The sequence below is a fragment of the Callospermophilus lateralis genome, unplaced genomic scaffold (assembly GCF_048772815.1).
Source record: "Callospermophilus lateralis isolate mCalLat2 unplaced genomic scaffold, mCalLat2.hap1 Scaffold_93, whole genome shotgun sequence".
In the NCBI taxonomy this organism is placed as follows: Eukaryota; Metazoa; Chordata; class Mammalia; order Rodentia; family Sciuridae; genus Callospermophilus; species Callospermophilus lateralis.
The window spans coordinates 397,375-408,502 of NW_027517451.1; the positions used below are offsets into that span (position 1 = coordinate 397,375).

Below are 11,128 nucleotides of genomic sequence, written 5' to 3' on the forward strand. Positions count from 1 at the left end.
GAATTCATTAAAAATATGGAACGCTTCATGAATTTGCGTGTCATCCTTGCGCAGGGGCCATGCTAATCTTCTCTGTATCGTTCCAATTTTAGTATATGTGCTGCCGAAGCGAGCACTTAAAGACAAATTTTTAAGCTGTGAAATAATCCAGGAAAGAAGTTATGAATCCTAAATGGAGGCAGTAGCAATGTAAATGGGTAAGAACAGAAGAGCTAAAAAGATATTTAAGATGTGGCATATACACATTTAGGTGGGGTGGGAGTAAAAGAGTTTTCCAGTAAAGTGGGGACCAAATTCTGTTTTTTGAGAAGAGCTGCATCACAATAGCATTAAAAACAGATCACCAGTCTTCAATCAATTCTAACTGAGAAGGTCTGGGGTGGCAACTGGGAATCATATTCCTTGGAGGTTTCTTGGTTCATTCTGCAGTGTAACCAAGGTTGAGAATCATTATGACACCTAAGAGTATGAGCTAGAAACCTAAGAGATGCTAACGTGATAATGAAGATTGGAAGAGATTTTTGGTTGGGGGATAAAAACAACAGGGGAAGTTTACTCTGAAATCTGCAATTGCAGTTCCTATGGGAGATATAAGTTAGCTGGCAGTGTTGGTTTGGAATTCAGAAGGGAGATTTTGTTTGAATACAGGTAGCAGTAGATGAAGCCATGGGTCTTGAGAGGTTATCTTCCAAGAATATATTGAAAGATGAGAAAGATGGTCAAGCCCTTATGAGCACCAGTATTTAGGGGGTGAACAGAGGAAGAAGGACCAAGTTGAAGAGACAAGTAAACTTCAGAGAAGGCAGGAAGATGTGACTGTTGTCAGAGAAACCAATATTAGCCAAAGTTACACCAATTCAAAGAAAGAGCAGAAAAGTATTCATAAACTTGCTAACACGGACTTTGGTCTCTCATTAAGGTTTGGTTTTGGAATGCAAATGAGGTTTTTCAAAGTCTAGCAAAATCAATCTCTTATAGTTTGTATATATTTATATTAATCATTTACAAGGACTGGGAGTCCACTGCATCACCAATCAAGAGGCTTTGGTGAATAACCAAAAGTGTCCAACATAGAAAATAAGTCTTTATTAGTCAAAAGTATAAGAGGTTTGACCTCATCGGAAATATGAAAAAGCTCAGTACTTGGAAGATATATGAAAATACTCACCATGAATATTATGAGAAGTTGAATAACAAAGTAACTTTTTTTCTAAAAAAAACTATTTTAGGCCACAGCATGTAATGGAACTTATTGCTATTTGAAATATCATTTAAAATAGGTTCATATATTGAAGAGATTATGTTCAGTAACACCTCTTTACTGATATATAATAATAGATAGATCCCTTTTAGAAGACATACCCTCTAGAGTTCATTCCTAAATCTCTGTACTGTTTCTTACCTTGGTTCTTTACCTGGTAGCTTTAGCATTACACAAAATCAAGTGGATCAGATTCTGATTAAATGTGGCAGGTGGGGGTTCTGTGTGTACCACTACTCCAGCAGGATCATGTAAAAAGCAATTTTGTGAGGGAAAAAAATCCCCAAATCTGTTCTTCTTGATGGTGAAGGTGAAGCCTTTCCAGATCACTTCCTGAAGGTTTCCACCTTCCAGAAGGTGGAAACAGCTCTCGGCTTCACCTGCACGCTGTAGAGCTGTTTTTTAAAACACACTCATGAATGATGTTTGGCAAGTCTTTTAAAAATGTGTTTTTGGTTTTGTACAGTTCAATGAAGTGGTGTTAAATTTTTTAAAAAATGTAATTCATCCTAAGAAAATATATAAACGATTGGAATGAAAACGTCATATCATGCTATGCTGTTAAATGTCTTAGTATTACAGAGAATAATAGCTTTAGAAATATATTGTAAACATTTTATTTCCAATCATGATTGCAACTGAATTTTGTGATTCAAACTGGATTTTGTTTTAAAATTTAAAATCAATAAAAATATTAAAAATTGAAAAAAAGTACTCATTAATTTATAATAGGCCTTTTGTATTCTTGGTTTAATGAGAAAAGCAAGAAAGTTAATTTCTGGTGTTTCTTCACCTCCATTTTCTCTCAGGCCATTTATCAGGCATGATTGGCACATTGCCAAAGATCCATGAAACTGTGCAAAATGGAAGAAAAAGTGTTGGTTCCAAAGCGTAAGACTTCGAAGTGAATCATATTCTGTTAGTTTCACTAACAAATTTAGTATTCATAAAATTTTTATTGACACTCAAAAATAATTGGTTAGTTTTCCTCAATTTAAAAATTTTGTGATATGTGTAGTGATTTTCCAGAATTCATAAGATAGCCAAATAATTCACTCATAGCAAAATAATTTTTAAACAAAACCATAAATATTGTTCCTTATCATAGGATCCCACATATATAAAACTGGATGACATGGAACATTTTAAAATGTGTGATGTGAGGTTGAAGATGGGAGGACTCTAAAAGTAAGAGGCACAGGACATCTTACTCTAAAATGAACTGCTTTCTGTTCCTTACCACAAGTAAGCAGTGTGCTGCAATTGTCCCTCATATAATTTATACCTTCCCTAAACTGGGAAGCACATTCACTTCAATATGCTGGTCTTTCTGGTTATTTACCTTTCTGTCTCTTATTGAGAGATAGAAATCTTTGATTCCCATGAAAGCAATTGTACTGAGGAATAGAGACGTCTTACCCCCTTGAATTCACAGAAACTAAAATACCTTAGGGCACAAAAGGATTGGTTCCTGGGCCTCAAAAAAAATATGTAGTGTTTAAGTAATCTATTATTCTCCTCTAAAATCTGTCCCTGCTTTCCTGTAGGAGATTCAGAGTCCAAGGAACTCACATGTGCCTAACACCTTTATTCTGCATCTCCCCTTGCCCAGATACATCTCTGGTTATGTAGGTCATAATAAGGCAAGCTATCTACCCACAGAATAGAATTTCCTTTGCATAAATTCTTTGTCACATTCGTGCTATGGTTTGGATATAGTTTAAGGATGTCCTCCAAAGGCTCACATGTTGGGAGTTTGTTCCTGAGCCTACTATGTGTGAGGTGATAGAGCTTTTAGGACATGAAGCCTAGTGGGAAGTAACTAGATCACAGGAGGTCCTGCCCTCAGAGGGAGTTAGTACAGTTCTCCAGGGACTCTGGTTATTTCTCATGAGAGGTTGTTATAAAAGAGCAAAACTGGCCCTCCCTACTTTCTGGCTTTGTGTCTTGCCATGCTACGATGACTCTCTTTACACTTCCATCATTGTAATATCATCTACCACTAGGCCTCACTTCAGGCCAATAAAATGGGGCTGCTTGATCCTGAACTTCGAGTCTCCAAATTTGTAAGCTACACACACCTATTTTCTTTATGAAGTACTTAGCCTCTGATATTTTGTTATAGCAATTAAAAAAAACCCCTAATACACATAAAACTACATCATGAGATGAAGATGAATTAAGTGGATATAGCAAAGTGGCAGAGAGCATGCTGGAACAAGAAGGGGAAAGGTACTATCAGAAGCTTTAAGAATTTATACATGGTGCAATGTGTACTAAAGGAAAAGTGTTGAAAGAACTGAAAGAAATCATGTACAAAATAATGTGAGCTTGAATCTTTGTCTTTTATGCATAATTGTCTCCATGTGATGTTGACTGAATCATACAATATTGGAGAAATAGGATTTGTTTTTTTTTTGTTTTTTTTTTTTTTTTGAGCTAGGAAGAAGCTAAGTGTGTACACTAAAAACATTAATGTGTTCAATTCTACAATTCATATTAACTTAATGGGCTTTGTTTAAATCCATGCCATAAGTTCAGGGGGAAATAGCTTTTTATATGTAAACTAGCATTAGAATTAGAAAGAATTGCTAATTGTATGTCTAGTTTAAAAGTCTAGAAAAATATGATTCAATTAATGCAGTTATCTAAATTATGTCCTTACTTTCATCAAGGATTAAGTAAGTTATTCTTAGTACAATGATTCCTAGGAATAATTCTGTATCTCCTATCAATGAATAATTGGTCTAGCAGTACTAGCAGTTTGGTCCCTTAGCTTAGGTGATAGTCATTCTCTCAGTAACCAGCAAACAAAGGTCAGGTGAAATATGTTTGGCAATGACTTGGCCAACTTTGTCTGCAGACCATTGGAAACATCAGAAAGAAGTATTTTCTCCCATAACCAATAATAATAGTAATAATAATAGTAATAATAATAATAAACATTGATGAGTTCAATACTTTCTGTGACCCATATAATACTTACACTTAAATGCCACTGGAGCCTATTGAACTCACTGAGAAAAGATTTATGAAATGAATAGTCATTTGCTCAAATTTTTAAAATAAATAAAGGGAGTTTGAAGCTACCCTTCCTGGATTCTTGCCTCCACTCTACCCCAAGATATTTGTCTTGCACCAAGAAGGTACTTTGTGGCCTTCTGTTTTCTCATCTGAAAACAGAACTAAATTAGACAAGGTATTCATGTTTAAATAACTTACCAAATCTCTAATATAAACTGCTTGACCCTGATGGTATTTTCAGCAATATTAATTAACTAGAAATATGAATTATTGCCACAGTGGGACTAACCAGCTTAGTTGCTATGCTTTCTGTGTGACTAATTGCCTGCTAAATGCTATATTAACAGTCTTGGATCATAGACCAATTTAATTTAAATGCAATGAATTATGTAAATGTGAACTCTGCATTTAGTTTTATTAAAATTATATCATGGCAAAATAAAATAGTCATAAATCAAGCCATATGTCCTTACTTCAAGCCTGAGTCATTTCTAGTTCTCATATGATAATCTTAAAGTTTCTCCAACTCAACTTCCTCTTAAATATAGAAATTCCTGGGACCTACACATATGTGGGAGTACTGATCACGTGACCTTCTGAAAAAATGTGGATACATGTATAATTCTATGATTTATTCCATGATCTATGCAATTCTATAATTTATCTAAAATAGTAATGTATAACTAAAAAATAAATATTAAAATTATCTCTCTCTCTTTTCCTCTCTCACTCTCTCTTTAAAAAAATTAAAAAAATAAAATAAAATTGTAATGTAAAGATGAGTCATCTCTTATGTCCAATCAGTTACATGTTTAAATTCTAATTGATTCGGAGATTTTTTTTCTTCTCTTCCTTTTTAAGTAGGAATCTACTGACAGACGATGGCAGAAAGAGTCTTACAGAAGTTAGAACTCCTGGATAAGCAAGCAAAGATACTCATGAACAGAAGAATAAAGGTCTGTAAAGTGAAAGTTAAATTCAATTTAATCATTAAAAAATTGACATTTCAAGGGGCTGGGGTTGTGGCTCAGTGGTAGAGGGATTGCGTAGCATGCATGAGGCATGGGGTTCGATCCTCTGCACCACATAAAAATAAATAAAGGTATGTGACCTTCTACAACTAAAAAAAAATTAAAAAATTAACATTTCAAATAATAATAATTTTGATTTTTAGTTAATGATAGATTAACCTGAAAATATAAACTAATTTATAAAAAGCAAATCATTACATTAGGTGAAAGAATCTCTAAGTGGATAATAAAAAAATTGATTAACTGTACAAGAAAACCTCCAGACAGCTGCTACAGTAGGTTATGGTACATATCACACCTGCTTAGAAATCCTCTGCTGCTGAATATTAAATGTGACTACTGCTATAGTTCTTACCATTGTACTAAACATATGCAGAGTTTCTTCATTTGGGCATGTTAAAAGGAAGATAACATTTGGGATAGTTACCAAATTAGAAATAATTAAAACTTACAGAAATAATTGAAGTAAACTATAAATAGGAAAGACTCATAGAATTCAAGAAAAATATTAAAAGAGAATATGGTTCTCAAAACCCAATTTGGGACATAAAGAAACAATTAAATTTTGGTTTTCTGGAAATTCTTTTAAAATTATATACTGGAGCTGATGATATAGCTCAGCTGGTAGAGTGCTTGCCTCGCATGCACAAGGCCCTGGATTCAATCCCCAGCACCAAAAACACACACACACACACACACACACACACACACACACACACACATATATATATATATATATATATATATATATATATATATATATATATATAATCTTTTAAAACATTTATTATTTTAAAATTGTAAATATAAAACATACCTTTGGGAAAAAGTTAAACAATGCATAGAGATGCATAAAGAAAAGTAGACATTAAGAAATTAAATAAAGAGAAGTTAATTAGTAGTCTTTGGCCTCTTTCCTATAATCCACTCATCAGAGGCAAATACATTTTTTTAAGAGAGAGTGAGAGAGGGAGAGTGAGAGAGGGAGGGAGAGAGAAGTTTAATATTTATTTTTTAGTTATTGGTGGACACAACATCTTTGTTTGTATGTGGTGCTGAGGATCGAACCCGGGCTGCACGCATGCCAGGCGAGCATGCTACCGCTTGAGCCATATCCCCAGCCTGGCAAATACATTTTGACAATTAGAGTTGGTTCATTCATATCTTTTTATGTACTCTTATTAAGATAGACATAAAGACATTTATCTTTGCATATAAATTATATGTATTTAGAATAAGAATACACAGACACACAGACACCTACATACATAAAAGTAGATTTTATCTATTTTTTAACATGAAAATTAGCTAATACATAAATCACTCTGGTATTTGTTTTTTAATTTTTTTTAAACTTAAAAATATTGCAGACCCAGTTTTAGCAGTTACAAAAACAGTATAGGCAATCCCGCGTACCTTTTACCCAAGTTACCTACAATGGTGACATCTTATACAGTTATGGTACAATATTAAAACCAAGATGTTGATACCTGATGTCTGTCAACAGGACTACAGATTTTCTTCAGTTTTTACTTGCAGTTTATTCATTTTTTGACCAGCATGAATTTCTATGTGTGTGTGTGTGTGTATGTGTGTGTGTCTGTGTACACCTGTGAGTGTGTATGTGTAGTTTCATGCAGTATTATTCCATTTACAGATGTGCGTAACCACCACAATCAAAATCCAGCCCTTTTCTGTCACTATACACAACACTCTCATGCTACTTCTTTTATCCACTGCATTCACCATCTCTATCTGTGAAAAGCAATCACTGATTTGTTTTCCATCTCCACGATTTTGTAATTTTGAAAAAGTTATACAAATAGAGTCATCTGATATGTAAAGTTTTGAGAGTGGCTTTTTCACCAAACATAATGGACTTTGAAGTTCACCCAGATTTTTGCATGAATCTATAGTTTTGTTATTATAAATAACATGCAAATTTTATTGCTGAGTAGTATTCCATTATATGGAAGAACAGTTTTAATCACTGTTCACTTTATCCATTGAAGGGCATTTGGGTTCTTGTCAGGATTTGGCTACAAAAAAATAAGACTTCTAAAAATAAAATAAAGCTGCTACCAACATTTTTATACAAGTTTTATACAAGTTTTTGTATAAATTTAAGTTTTCATTTCTCTGGAGTTAATGCCCCAAAATACGACCACTGCTGCTGTCTTTCATCTGAACTTAACAACAGCAAGGCCAGAAAGTTTGGTTTGAATTCCCCCAGACCCATAGGGTTCCCCTTCCCTGAACCTCAGCCCAGAAATTGCTCTAGGAAGTAATCTGGGCTATTGCAGAATTCACCTCATTTGTTTTTCTTCTTTCCAGGATTCATTCCTGCTGAAGAAGGTAGTTTTCATATATTCTGCCTGATTTACTATAGCACTTAATCCTTCATGGGCAGATGCAGAAGCTCCCTCTATCTTTTTACTTTCTTTTTCGTTCCTTCCTTCCCTAATCGCCCCACCCCCACCCCCGCACTTCTGTACTGGGATGGAAAAGGGAAGCCCTACCACTCAGCTACATCCGCAGCCATTTTTACTTTTGAGATGGAGCCTTGCTAAGTTGCCCAAGCTGGTCTTGAGCTTGCAGTCTTCCTGCATCAGCCTCCAGAGTAGCTAGGAACATCAGCATTTACCACTATTTCTTTAACTTTCCTTTCAAAAGTTTTACCTTTATTCCTCTATGCTGTACTCTGAGAGAATTTTTTAGAGATAACTTCCAGCTCCTTAACTCACTCTTTAGTTATATTCTTTTTTCTTTTCTCTTCAGTCCATCTGTGTAAATATTTTATATTTTAATGATTTTTTTTTTTTTTGGTCTTGAGGATTGAGCCCAGAGGTGCTTTCCCACCAACCCACGTCCCCAGCTCTTTTTAGTTTTCATTTTCAGACAGGGTTTCTCCAAGTTGCTTTAGAGACATTGTCTTTGCTAAATGTCATAGGCAGGTCTTTCCTTGTATTCTGAATGTTAGAGTTAGAAGGGAGCCTAAGTGGTCATCTAGTCCAGTACCCTCATTTTATAGGTGGGAAGAGCTTGCTCAGGTCACACAGCAAAGGTATAAAAGTTGGGGCACAAGACCCCAGTTTTCAATCTGTATGTTCTGTCAATATTGCCTGCCGCATGCATTGTGTGTGTGTGTGTGTGTGTGTGTGTGTGTGTGTGTAAAGTGAGATGAATTTTTGTCCTATCCAAACAGGATATCCCCTCTAGGAAAAGTAATTATTTGTTGTCACTTTGGTTTTGTTGCAGAAAAACAAGCTTTAGTATGTAGGAACAGAAAATACTTTACCCCTGACATTTGATTATCATTCAGAATTTGAAGAGGGTAGTGCTACCCTTCAATCCGCACCGAGGACAGCATCAAAGACCATGGAAGATAAGTCACGTGATGTTAAAAAAATCAAAAAAGTAACTATCATAATGACCTAAAACTTTCAGTTTGAAGGTTGCAAGCATTGCTTTATATTTGTATTAAATTATGCAATGTATATAACATAAAAACTTTGTCATATGGCATATTTTATAACAATTATGAGTTAAAATATACTAGATAACTATTTGAAGATTTCCATCTTATAAAATATTGTTATGATATTTCACTAGCATAGATGGTAATTTCAATTATGAATTTTTGTTTTTATTTATTTTTTTAAATACTTTTTTTATTTTTCATAGTGCTTGGAATGGAACCCAGTACTTCTCACATTCTAGGCAAACACTACCACCGAGCTACATCCCCAGACACAATTCTGAATTTTAAAGAAAGTTAGTCAGTGACATTTCTCCAAATTAATGTCAGGATTTATTTTAAACTTTAATTAATATATTACAAGAAAATGCCTGCCTAGAAAACTAAATAAGGCAGTTTCTTTGTGTACTTCACAATGGATAGCCTAATCATGCCATACTTGGTGTTTCCTAGCATTATGTACATGTGTAATGCTCTGTAATTTTTCCAAGCATCAGAAATGTAGAGAGCCTGAGAAGAAGTATAAAGAAATAGAATCAAACCAGGTCAACAGGACATTGGTGGTAATGTTGATACTGTTCTTATCTCATTTATTTTATGTCACAATCCAATGTGGGAATTACAGTTTTACCGATGAAAAATCCATGTGTTAGGTTAAATAACTTCCAACGTCACACAACTAGCAAGAGGAAGGATTTAAAGCCTAGTAGTCTGATTTCAGAGCCCATTCTCTTTATCACCATCTAGTTCAATAGGATGGCCTCAAACCTGGGCTTGATGCCCAGGTACATGCATCATAGTGCTTTGTAGAGAATATGTGGATAGAAGCAGTTCTATCTTGGGTGAGTAGGAGGATTAAGGTGAGAAGAGCTGGAATTTATTTTGGATCTGTTAAGTTTTAGATGCCTGTGGGGAATTCAGGTGGAGGTATCTGGAAGAAAGTTGTATAAATAACTCCCAATCTAACATAAAACATGATGTGGAAAACTGTAACTACTACCTATTGTTTTGCTTGTAAGCATTCTGATAGCAGCACAAAATACATCTCATCAGATTTTTTAAATTTGTGATTTACCAGAATATCAAAATATGTCCCCATTGTGAAGCAGTAAGTTAAGAGAAAGCAGTTTGTTTCTAACACAAGTAAATATCAATGGTTTATGTAATTTAATTTTATTGCAAACTTCTTACATTACTACTTTGTTTTAGGTAGATAAACCAATAACTTCAAAATCATTTTTAGAACTGTCCCTATTAAGATGTAATATTTTAATAATTCATAGGAAAAAATTCATAGAATGGAAGTAGCGAACGTGGGGAAGGACAAAAATCATGTGTGGATACACACACAGTATATATGGTTATGTTGTGTGGATTCATTTTTTTTTTAGCAAGAAGAGAAATTCATGTATGAAAAAAATAATTAAATATGAATAAAGGGGGCTGGAGTTGTGGCTCAGTAGTAGAGCATTGGCCAAGCATGTGTGAGGCACTAGGTTCTATTCTCAGCACCCCATATAATTAAATGAATAAAATAAGGTCCATCAACATCTAAAAAAAATATTTTTAAAAAACATATGAGGGCTGGGGTTGTGGCTTAGTGGTAAAGTGTTTGCTTCACACATGTGGGGTGCTGGATTTGATTCTCAGCACCACATATAAATAAGTGAGTAAAATGGAGGTCCATCGATAATTAAAAAAATATTAAAAAACAACAACAACATGAATAGAGGATACAATTGCAGTCTATGTAGATTTTTGTTTTCCCCTTGTGCTACTGGGAATCCAACCAAGGGCCTTACACATGCTAGGAAGGCAGTCTACTACTGTGCTTTACCCCCAGCCCATTAATGAATTTTAATGAGCCAAATTGTTCTCTTAGTTCAATAGACATCATGTAATCTGAGTGATATTAGCCTGGTTTAAAGATTAAGATGGTGAAGTTTACAGACTCTTCATCAGGTTTGTATACTAGCTTTGCTTTCTTTTAGCTTTACGACGCAGGACAAGTTATATAACTTCTCTATGCCTCGGTTTCCTATTTTAAAGGGGGGATAGTAATAACATATATTCCATAGGGACTTCATGAGAATTAAATATGTTAATGTATGTGAAAAATTTAAAATTTATTGCCTACACATGGTAGGCATAAAAAAATAGCACAACAACAATAAAATTAAAGCTTAGTTTTTGCAATGTACAATCATACATGCTAATCTTTAAAAATAAGACAGTAAGGAAATACACTTAAGTCATGTTTACAGAAGGCAAACTTTTCGGAACTGCACTCTGAAGTTTCAAGAGAGCCCGGAGCCTGAGCCGCAGGCAGGGACA

The 11,128-nt window shown here is 34.4% G+C and overlaps 1 non-coding gene across 1 annotated transcript; it reads right to left on the reverse strand.

Moving 5' to 3' along the window:
• Nucleotides 1-9: 9 nt before the first annotated feature.
• On the reverse strand, nt 10-116 carry LOC143641277 (U6 spliceosomal RNA). Its single transcript, XR_013155290.1, has one exon. It is a non-coding gene; the product is annotated as a U6 spliceosomal RNA (small nuclear RNA).
• Between the last annotated feature and the right edge of the window lie 11,012 nt (nt 117-11,128).